We start from the raw sequence: 10397 nt of genomic DNA, 5'->3' as shown, positions 1-10397 counted from the left end.
CCTCTCATGGTCTTCTCATTCATCAAATGGACGTTAAGACGGCTTTCCTAAATGAAGAGCTAAATGAGGAAATCTATATGCAACAGCCATATGGCTTTGTGATAGAAGGTCAGGAAGGAAAGGTGTGTAAGTTGCTGAAATCTTTATATGGTCTGAGACAAGCACCTAAGCAATGGCATGAGAAGTTTAATACAACTCTGACATCTGTTGGCTTCGTTGTTAATGAAGCTGACAAATGTGTATACTATCGCCATGGTGGGGGCGAAGGAGTTATATTGTGCTTGTATGTTGATGACATACAGATATTTGGAACCAACCTCAAAGTAATTGAGGAGGTCAAGTCTTTTCTGTCTCAAAACTTTGAGATGAAGGACCTTGGGGTGGCTGATGTTATCTTGAACATCAAGCTGTTGAGAGATGATGAGGGTGGGATTACACTTCTGCAATCCCACTATGTTGAGAAGATTTTGAGTCGCTTTGGATATTCAGACTGCAAAATTTCTCAAACACCATATGATCCTAGTGTGCTTATTCGAAAGTTTAAAGGCACAGTTATAGATCAATTGAGATTCTCTCAAATTATCGGTTCGCTTATGTACCTAGCTAGCGCAACGAGGCCTGACATCGTGTTTGCTGTGAGCAAACTTAGCCGGTTTGTTGCAGATCCGGGCGATGTTCATTGGCGTGTTGTTGAAAGAATTATGCGCTACTTGAAAGGTACTGTCAACCACGGGCTTCACTATACGGGATTCCCATCGGTACTTGAAGGGTATAGTGATGCGAATTGGATCTCTGATGCTGATGAGATGAAGGCCACCACTGGGTATATGTTTACTCTTGGGGGTGGTGTTGTTTCCTGGAAGTCTTGCAAGCAAACGATCTTAACAAGATCGACAATGGAAGCAGAATTAACAGCATTAGACACATCTGTTGTCGAAGCAGAATTTCTTCGAGATCTTTTGATGGACTTACTTGTGGTTGAGAAGCCGGTTCCGGCTATCCTTATGAACTGCGATAATCAAACAGTTATTGTTAAAGTGAAGAGTTCAAAGGACAATATGAAGTCCAACAAACATATAAGAATGAGATTGAAGTGTGTCAGACGTTTGAGAAACTCCGGAGTGATAGCGTTGGATTACATCCAAACGGCTAAGAATCTGGCAGATCCCTTTACTAAAGGGCTATCACGTGTTGTGATAGATAGTGCATCGAGGGAGATGGGTATGAGACCCACATGAGTTGCCATGGTAGTAACCCAACCTATATGATCAGAGATCCCGTGAAGTAGGACCTGGGAAAACAAGCTAGTGGTGAACTGAGGAGAGTAATTTTACTAACCCACTCCGTTGGAGATGCAATACTTTCGGATACTGTATGGTAGGATGACTACTGTCTTAATGTGTTCTAAGGCTTATATGTAAGCAAAACGTTGTCCTAGAGAGCGATCTTTGGAGGAATACACCTATATGAGCTTGACTGCTGGTCACAGTCTATGAGATTTGGGTGATCTCTAGTAAACTCATGAATAGGCCAGGAGTGTGACTAATATGCTCCACCCGAGGGGCCACCTTCGGCAGCCTAGTACTACTAAGACTTGTGGTGAAGCTCCTTTACGCCAAACTGACAATTCAAGGCATAGTCCATTGTTCAGTTGTAAAGGGGTGTAGCTACTTGCTCTAGGTGAAGCTCAACCTTAACAAGTCTTCACTGAAATGCTGGTATATTAAAATAGTGATTGGAACGAGGGAACACGATGTGCCCTTGAGATCTGGTGGGGGATTGTTGAAATTAGAGATGGGCCTTAGGCCCATAAGACAAATTTCAGAAAAATCTCTAAGGGCCCATGTAGGTGGTGGCATGACAAGGTGATGGGAAGTTTAGTCCCACCCCGCTAGTGGAGGAGAAGTTGGACCCCTTTATAAGGGTCTCTCTTCCACATGCCATTGGAGAGTGAGAAGAGAAGGTGCCCTCGCGCACTCCTCCTCTGCCGCCCGCCTCGCCATGCCTCGTCACGACACGCCGTGGGTTGCGGGAATGAGCCGAGCCGAGCTCATACCTACGCGCTTATTTTTGCCGGTCAGGAACGGAGAATACGTAACGGACACGGCACGATCCGAGACGTCGGATCGTGGGCTGTTACCGACTCGGAAGTGGGTTCGGCCCACGTCTCTCCACCCAGCCGTCTTTATAAGCAGGCTATCGCCTACCCTAGCCGACACGAGAACCAGATCGCATTTGCCTCACGCGTTCGTTCCTTTTGCTGTTGCTGCCGCCGCCGGCGACTCCGTCCCGTTTACCGCATACACGGTCGACGGGAGAGCAGGCCTCCGAAACCTCGCCTCTCCGGTTCCTGTACGGGAGAGGGGCGATTAGGTTTTTGGGGAGCGATCATGCGACTGCTCGCCTCCGTCCGTCTGCTTCGTCTACGTCCACGTCGCCCTCGTCATCGCCATGTCTTCACCAAGCGAAGCTGACCGTCTCGTGCGCGAGAAGGCCGAAGCCGAGAAGAAGGCGGCAGAGGATACTGCCGCCGCCACCGCTGCTGCTACGGCCAATTGGCTGATCGGAGGGTATGATATGTTTATCTCTCTCCTGTTTCTATATGCACTAGTAATACTGCCTATATGCATAGATGTTTCTGCTACATGCGTAGTACTTGCTAGTATACTCCATGATCAGTATGTCATGAACCTAGTCAATGCCATGTTCGTAATTATTTCATGCATTAATCTACTCGGAAAATTGCCTATTTACTCAACACATCATAGGTGTATGTGTGGAGATGTGTCGTCTTTGGTGAACATGCTTGGATGTGGTTTTCGTTCGTCTATGCTTGTGTGTCTTTAGGTTAGATCCTTTCAATATATGCTACTCTTCATCGGTGGCGGTTACTGTTCTGGTGCGCTAGTCCTATGGAGTCTTACCACGACGATTTTCTGACTGTCTACTACAACAAGTATTGTCCGGCTCCGGCGAGGGAGGGGCGAAGAAAACCACGCACCTTCAGCTCGTTTCAGTGCTTGTACTCGTCGCTAAGTAGTCTACGAACCTAGATGTAATTTTTATTATTTCTGACCTTCATTGTACTGTCACCATTGAAAATGAACAGATTAAAAGTTTTCCCGCATAAAGAAAACAACTAGTAGATAGACGTTAACATATTATATACTCTTATGACCTGAAAATCCATTTATATATTTTGTCACCAACGCCTATGAACACTCAACGCCTCCGTGGTCTTGATGTATGCGAATGTGTGTAAAATATGGCCTCGTATATGGGAAACTAGTACCCTTTTCGAACAATAGCGGGTGACCGCCTTGCCCTCCGAGCTTGTCTCATAATTGACCGGAGTATGCAGATACCGGTACAATTTGTGGCCTTGTCCACCATGGATTAGGTCATACCCAAAAAGAATGATGTTTGGCCCTGTCACATGGTTGTTTGCCCCGTGTGAAACACTCAAACTATATTGACATATCCATGTCTGCTCCTTCGCGTTGCTCTCAAGAACCCACACCTATAAACAATCATAATATTGAGTGAAGGAAACTCTCATGGATCAAATACTTTATTTACATGCACATATTGTATACTCCCTCTGTTCCTAAATATAAGTCTTTAAAGAGGTTTCATTAGTGGACTATATACGGATGTATATAGACATACTTTAGAGTGTAGATTCACTCATTTTGCTCCGTATGTAGACTCCTAGTGAAATATCTTAAAAGACTTATATTTAGGAACGGAGGGAGTATAAGTCTTTTTAGAGTTTCTACGAGAAACTACACGTGGATGTATATTGACATACATTAGAGTATAGATTCATTCATGTTGCTACGTATGTAGTCCCTTAATGAAATCTCTAAAAAGATGTATATTTAGGAACGGAGGGAGTAGTCTATAGCGTAATTTCTAAAACGTCTTATATTTAAAAATAGAGGGAGTATTCTTTACTTTTACCATTGTTTATTTCATAGTATTTGTTTTATAACTTCTATATAAACCGTTAAAAGCCTAGTGAGTCTAAACCAGTTTTATTATAAGCTATGATAGACAGTTTACAAAGTGGAGTAGTATTATAAACGCTTTTGCTAAGTTTGAGTGACTCGATTTAGAAGAAGAAAAAAAACGCAACATACCTTGATCATGTAGTATGTGTCGCTAGTTAGGGTCCTCAGCCTGCGCTGCACCTCGGCCAACTGGCAGATAGGCCCGTCTCTCATGGGCAATGGCTTTGTGGGCTTCATCCGCTCACTCTTGAGGTCAAAAGACATTATTTTCTCCTGAGATCCCTCCGTCACCCAGTACGAAGCCCCGTTTACGCTCACGACGCCGGCGTCCAGCCTGCATTTCATGTTTGGGGCTGGAACCTCCCTCCAGGAGGCCTCCCCTACCGTGAACACCTGCACCGTCTCCTTGGTCTTGAAGAAGCACGGGACGTGCACCACCTTGTACTGCCCCGTACCGTGGTGGTATCCGAAGCTGTAGGCCTGGTGCCAACTCCTGTCGGTGCGCCGCGAGTTGTGGCGCCTGAACAGGCCGTGGCGCGGAATCGACGGGAGCGCGAGCGTGTCTCCGGTAGCTGGGTTGATGAGCGTGATGGCGCCGCCGGGTTTGGTGTCGTCGCACAGGCAGAGCACGCCGTTGCAGACGCCCACCGGGTTTGGTGTCGTCGCACAGGCAGAGCACGCCGTTGCAGACGCCCACCACCTCCATGTCCTTGTAGGCATCCATGTGTTGGTCGGTCCAGAGATCTCGAGGTATGCAGGTCTCTTGGTCTTGGTCGTCCAGGACGTATGTGGACTCGGTGGTGACGACGAGCGGCACGGCGTCGCGGCACTGCTCCATCTCCGTCGTGCGCTGGTGGACGAGGTCGCGCCATGACCGGCAGACGAGGCGCGCCCGCCGGCGCGAAGTCCATGGGAGCCGCAACAGGATCTCCACCACTAGCTCCGTGGGGATGTCCTCCATCGACACATCGGAACCGCACCGGCTTTCAGGTCTCCGATCCGATGATATTTAGGCCTGTTTGTTCGGATCCGTCCGGCGGTTTCTTTGATCTTTGGTGAGGGTTTGGTTCATGCCGGAGTGGAATCGTAACCGGCAAGTTTTCAACGGAAACGAAATCGGAACCCATTGTCTCGTGTGGTACGTAGCCCATCACGACACGTCCCAGCCCATGTTGAATTTCTTATTTTATTTTTGGAATCAGAAGAAATCTCGTTTATACCGAGAGTATCGACAATTTTCAGTGCATTTCGTTCGATTGCACGCTCCCGCTTGTTGCATTTGCTGCTTCGCTGGTTCTCTTCATTTTTTTTCTTTTTCTTTTCTTTCCCTTTTCTATGTTTTTTTGCGGTTTTCTTGGTTTTGACGAAAAAGAGTTTTTCCTTGCTTTATACTCCCTCCGTTCCTAAATATAAGTCTTTTTAGAGATTCAACTAGAAGACTACATACATAGCAAACTGAATGAATTTACACTCTAAAGTGTGTCTATATACATCCGTATGTAGACTTTTAGTGAAACATCTAAAAAGACTTATATTTAGGAACGGAGGGAGTATTATATAAAGCCTCGATCAAAACATACAAGACACCATAAGCCAGAAGGTTCAACGCACACACGCACACACACGTCCTTGGCACACAGCCAATGTCAAAGTACAGACGAACAAATGAATTTTTGCTGGGGAGCAGCACAATAATCCCCAAGAAAGAGTCTAATGACGGCAAATCTAATCCGGCTCTGGTGGAGGACAATGCAGCGATGCTGTAGTCGAAGACATGCGGGCGGCGACGGCTCTCAATGGTGCGACAGTTGTGTCAATGGAGGGTCGGTCGATGCGCGGACTAAGCGACCGTCAAAGCTGGATGAAGCCACACAATTTGAAAACTGCATCAATCGTACGGAGAGGAATAACATGTCATATCACAAGCTTATTACGAATATTTCATAGAATCCACAGGAGGGCACCGATTGTAACCCAGAGGGCCGGTCATACAGCGGTGGTGTGTGACCCAAGCACCTCGGCAAACATCTCAGGCAGGTTGTCGTGGCACCAACTGCCCCCAACCGCCTCCCGTAAACAGCTTCACATGAACCTAACGGCCGGCCTCCCATAAACAACTTGGTTTTCTGTTTTCTTTTGTTGTTTCCTTCTGCTTTTATTGTTTTTTCACTAGCCTTCTCAGATTATTTACATGTATTACTCCCTCCGTCATGGTTTAGATGGCGCCCTTGAAAATTCTCTACAACCTAGGTGGTTAGAGTTGAAGTCTGAAGACTTCAAAGGAAAAAAAAAATGTGTTCGTGTCAAAGTGGATGTCACAAAACCTTTGAAGAACCACGTGTCTCTGGTGATCAAGAAGAAGAGGGAGATCTTCGTAGTCAAGTACGAAAGACTGCCCGATTGGTGTACTGTCTTTGGTCATTTCGGTCATCTTCATAAGGAATGCGGGAATGGAATCCACCCACCCTCGACCTTGGTCTTTAAAAATCTTCGAGCTGATTGGTTTAGGGGCCCTGGTAGAGGTCCTGGAGCAGGCAGAAGCGCGGGAAGAGGTCGATCCGGACACGGTGCTGGACGTGTTGGAGGAGGAAACAGTTTCCAAGAGGATTTCAATGAATATGAGAGCCGGGATGTGACCATGGAAGATCCAGATGACAGCAAAAAGAGGACTCGGGAGGAAAAGGATTAAGCGGTTGCGGCTACCTCTCCACAGCCGTAGCTATGGTTCCTATAAACCCTTCTAGCAATACGCTCCTGTTACCAGCTCCACAAATCCTGCAAAGCCCTTCATCATGCAGGAACATCTGAGGGCGAGGACCACTGCTACAGGCGAGCAAACTTTGGGGCAGAAAAATTCGTCCCTTAGCAAGAGTAATGATGGAAAAACGGCATCCTCCAGTCTAGAGGATCGCCGCTCGCAATCAATATACTCAGCTGTAACTGCCGTGGTGTGGGTAACCCCGTGACAGTTTATCAACTTCATGACCTTGCGAAGAAGAAAGTTACCATGTCCGTACATTGTATCACTAAAACACGAATAGATAGTGTACGGGTCGAGAAGTTGAAGGGTGAGCTAGGTTTCAATACATGTTTTGCTATTAGTAGTAACGGCCGAAGTGGCGGCATGGGTCTCTTCTGGAATGATGAAATAACATTGCAAGTTTCCAGTTACTCGAAATATCATATAGATGCAACAGTTGATAATCTGGGCCCATTGCCATGGAGAATTACTTGCATGTATGGAGAAGCGCAAGTTCAAGAGAGATATAAGACTTGGAACACTTTGAGAGGCCTAGTTGGTTTTCCAAACCTGCCCTGGCTAGTCATCGGTGATTTCAACGAGGTCCTTCATGAGAGTGAACATGATGGTGTTGTTCCAAGAAGCCAAGGGCAGATCGATGCTTTCCGGTCTGCGGTTAATGATTATTCACTTATTGACATTGGGTACAATGGAACGCCTTGGACCTTTGAGAAAAAGGTAGCTGGAGGGTCCTTTACAAGAGTTAGTTTGGACGGTATTTGCATGCGCTGCATGGAGCGGTGACAATCCGCATGGACGACTAGACTACGTGGTGGTATATAAAGTTCAAGATGTGGTCATATCCTTATTTTGACGCGAGGGACTCGACAGGGATAGAAACGCATCTCGTCGTTTCGTCAGAATGGATATCATTACAAGTACATGTGCCGAAAATATGAGTATAAGGAGTTGGCTTACACTCGTCACAAGCTACAACAAGTTCACATCAATATAACAATATACAGTCATCATCAAGAAGAGCAGGGTTCGACTTCGGACGAAAACAAGCGATAAAAGAACGACGTCCATCCTTGCTATCCCAGGTTGCCGGCCTGGAACCCATCCTAGATCGATGAAAAAGAAGGAGAAACTCCAAATAGAACAATCATCACTCTCATGTCAAAGTATCGCTTTACCTGTACCTGCAACTAGTGTTCTAGTAATGTGTGAGCCACAAGGGACTCATCAATCTCATTTTCAAAGGTATCAAGACTAGCAAAGCTTAATGAATGAGGCATGGTTAAGTGGTGAGGCTATAGCAAGCGACTAAGCATTTACTTGAGGTGACTAACTTACGAGTACAAGAATACAAGAGGGGGAAGATCTACACATATTCGGACGTGAACTATTGATGATCAAATGAATGATCCTGAACACCTACTTACATCAGACATAACCCCACTTTGTCCTCGATCGGAGAAGGAGCTCACGAAAGAGACAGTCACGGTTACGCACTCAGTTGGTAAATTTTTAATTAAGCTTACTTCAAGTTATCTAGAACCGGATGTTAAACAAAGTTTCCACGTTGCCACATAACCGCGGGCATGGCTTTCCGAAAGATATAACCCTGTACGGGTGCTCCAACTGGTCCATCACAAATTACCACAAGCCGCATAAAAAGTCTCGATCACGAAACTCGTGATCTTCTCGGATTCCTTAGTGGAAAACCTCAACTCTGAGATAGCCCAAAGCATCACCGGAATCCCGATGCACAAGATATTTCGTCAAAGGTAAAACTAATACAGCAAGACCGCCCGACGTGTCGACGAACCCGATAGGAGCCGTGTATCTCGTTCTTAAGACACGACGGATAAGTGAAGCGTACGGTGGCCTGATAGACATCTCCCGAGTTGTCCCGGATTGGCCCCGCACGGTGCTCTAGTTTGGACCAACACTCCTGAGGATCACTGGCCTAGGGGTTGATTAATTATCCGCGGGTGCCAACGGGTCCCTATGCTATTTATTAGTTATTAGGCAAATGTAAAACCAAAGTTGGGCCTTGCCAGACCAGTTTTAATCTAAGACAAATTATCAAGGGAGGCCCCATAACAACCCTGATCGTGTTAGGAGCACTCAAATATGGAATATAACACCGATAGTCGAAACTAAAGCGGCAAAGGTGGAACAAAATACCAAGCTAGAAAGACCGAGCCTTCCACCTTCTACCAAGTATATATGTGCATTAAATTAATTAGCAATTATATGCTGATAAAACAAAGAACCCATGTTATCACACGGAAGCAACTGCACCTGCAACTAGCAACGCTAACACATGGTTAAGCAAGCGGTAACATAGCCAATCAGTGGTTTGCTAGGTTGTGAACAGGTTGAAGGTTTTCATGGCAATGTTGAGAGGCTGACATCTAAGTGGTAGGCAGCGAGACATAGCGAAAGAAACGAAACAACTAGCATGGCAATGATAGTAATGGTATCTTGGGAAATGATCATCTTGCCTGAGATCCCGCTTGAAAGAAGAACGAATTCGCGAAGCAGACGAACCGACGTAGTCGAATGGGTCCTCTCATTCGGACACGCTTGCGGAACTCTATCGAGACGAAGCAAACCGGAAACAAGCATCAACACACGATATTTACCACACACATGCATGATACGATGCACACCCTAATATGATGCATGTCGAGTTTAAATTATACAAGGCATGGCATGGCAATTCACAACAATCAAACACTACACGTTAAGTGAAGCTAAATATGCAACGAGTTGCATATTGACGCAACTCCACGTTTAATTATTTAGTTCACTCCCGTTTATTTCCACGACAATATTATATGGTGTTAAACATGGCAAGGGGTGAAGCACACATTAAACTACCTATCTAGGTATTTAAAATAAGGCCGGAAACGACATATAGCATCTCTGAACTGACCCCACGTGTTAACTTTGATATCTGTCCAGATTTGTCCTAAACACATTTTATGTTTGTTAAACGGTAAAACAAAGTGATTCACGTGATTCTACTCGTCCTTCTAGTCCATTTACATATATAGCTCATCTTCAACAAAGTTGTGGTTTAAAAGATACGCGCAACACGAGATCATATGCCATAAATGCAAAAATATTGTTGTGGCTGGGCAGAAAAAATAAACATGATAAAATTGGAGTGTATGGATTTTGAACCCAGGTACTCAAAGAAGAGCGCTGACCAATAGGCTGCCTACGTGCTTGTGAGACAAAAGGGTATGCTAGTCAACTCGGCTGGCTGTGTGCTCATGGTTAAAATTAGTGTCAGCACTTAATAACCTAAATATGCTAGGACGGGTCTATATAAATAAAATCAATTACACTATAAAATAATGACATACTGATTTAACATTTGTATATATAATAAATTATGAATTTCAAAACTGTTCATGTATAAATTTGCATACTGAATAAAAACATATATTCAAAATATGCTTATGTAAGTTTAAAAATGTACACAGTTTTAACAAAATATTAATGTAATATAATAAAAGTATTCATGCTTCAAGTAAGTGCTTATATTTTTATATTTTTAATACATGCTTATAAAAGTTTAAAAATGTTCGGAGTTTAAAGAGATATTCATGCAGCATATAAGTGTT

The sequence above is a fragment of the Hordeum vulgare genome, chromosome 3H (assembly GCF_904849725.1).
Source record: "Hordeum vulgare subsp. vulgare chromosome 3H, MorexV3_pseudomolecules_assembly, whole genome shotgun sequence".
In the NCBI taxonomy this organism is placed as follows: domain Eukaryota; kingdom Viridiplantae; phylum Streptophyta; class Magnoliopsida; order Poales; family Poaceae; genus Hordeum; species Hordeum vulgare.
Note: the sequence above shows the minus strand (reverse complement) of the source record.